The sequence below is a fragment of the Otolemur garnettii genome, unplaced genomic scaffold (assembly GCF_000181295.1).
Source record: "Otolemur garnettii isolate 467f Iridium unplaced genomic scaffold, OtoGar3 scaffold00070, whole genome shotgun sequence".
NCBI classification, from domain to species: domain Eukaryota; kingdom Metazoa; phylum Chordata; class Mammalia; order Primates; family Galagidae; genus Otolemur; species Otolemur garnettii.
This window is the reverse complement of record NW_003852465.1, coordinates 9,246,776-9,248,362: the sequence shown is the minus strand read 5'-3', so window position 1 is coordinate 9,248,362 and position 1,587 is coordinate 9,246,776. Positions and strand designations below refer to the sequence as shown.

The following is a 1,587-nucleotide window of genomic DNA, read 5'->3' as shown; positions in this document are numbered from 1 at the left end:
TGTTGTTTGGCGGGTCCAGGCTGGGGATTTGAACCCGCCACCTTAGGTGTACGTGGCTGGCGCCTTAGCCGGTTGAGCTATAGGCACTGAGCCGGTGGCCTGTATTTCAAGAGAAGGGCTCCTGGCCAATCCACTTACAGGCTCGTCTCACTCAATTCAGTGTCACACTTCTGCCTCTTGCAAGATTACTGGGAAAAAAGTAATAATAAACATACTACTTTAAAAAAAATTTTTTTTAAATGGCAAAAGGAGGCAGCAGGGTGGCGCCTGTAGCCCAGTGGTTAGGGCCCCAGTCACATACGTCGAGGCTGGTGGGTTCAAACCTGGCCCGGGCCAGCTAAAACAACAATGACGACTGCAACAACAATAAAAAAAGACTGCCAGGCATTGGGGTGGGCACCTGTAGTCCCAGCTACATGGGAGGTTGAAGCAAGAAAATCGCTTAAGCCCAAGAGTTTGATGTTGCTGTGACCTGTAATGCCGTGGCACTCTACCGAGAGTGACATAGTAAAACTCTATCACAAAAAAAAAAAAAAGGAGGCAGCAACTATCCAGGTCTGGTCAATTAAGACCTGTTTTGCCCTATCTAATTTTTTTTTTTTTTTTTGGCCAGGGCTGGGTTAGAACCCACCACCTCTGGCATATGGGGCTGGTGCCCTACCCTTTGGAGCCACAGGTGCTGCCCCGCCAGATCTAATTTTGAAAAGAAACTGGGAATGTGGATTTTTATGTAAATCTTTACAGTTTTAAAATTTGGCAATTGATTTAAATTATTTTTTTTAAATACTGGGAAAGCCAAATCCAACATATTTTTGTGGGTCTATGGCCTAAAACGATAGTATTTAACTATCATTGTAGTGTATCTTCAATTAGTATCCAAAGACATGTTCTTAGGAGTATTAATTCTCAACTTTGAAAAACAATCATAGGGCAGTGCCTGTGGCTCAAGGAGTAGGGCACCAGCCTCATATACCGGAGGTGGCAGGTTCAAACCTGGCTCCGGCCAAAAATTGCAAAAAAAAGAAAAATAATTGTAGTGGCTTGGTGCCCGTAGCTCAGTGGTAAATAGCCAGGCATTGTGGTGGGCACCTGTAGTCCCAGCTACTTGGGAGGATGAGGCAAGAGAATTGCTTAAGCCCAAGAGTTGGAAATTGCTGTGAGCTGTGATGCCATGATACTTTATCAAGGGCAACATAGTAAGACTGTCTCAAAAGAAAAAAAAAAGAAAAACAATTATAGGCTTCCAGTTAAAGATGATAAATTAAATATGTATATCCACCTTCATCCCTTCACAAAAATCCCCTAAAATCACTGTAAAGGAATTTAAAAAAAAAACCATGAGAATAGGGATAACAGAAGATAACAATAGCAATGAATTGTTAAAAGTTAGAAAGCTGGCTCGGCACCTGTGGCTCAAGTGGCTAAGGTGCCAGCCACATACACCTAAGGTGACAGGTTCAAATCCAGCCCGGGCCCGCCAAACAACAATGACGGCTGCAACCAAAAAAAAATAGCCGGGCGTTGTGGTGGGTGCCTGTGGTCCCAGCTACTTGGGAGGCAGAGGCATCAGACTCGCTTGAGCCCAGG

At 44.4% G+C, this 1,587-nt stretch overlaps 1 protein-coding gene across 1 annotated transcript in view; it reads left to right on the top strand.

The window, feature by feature from the left end:
* Positions 1-1,587, top strand: part of PRKAG1 (protein kinase AMP-activated non-catalytic subunit gamma 1) — a 17,450-nt gene that overhangs the window by 8,387 nt on the left and 7,476 nt on the right. The window lies entirely within an intron of this gene.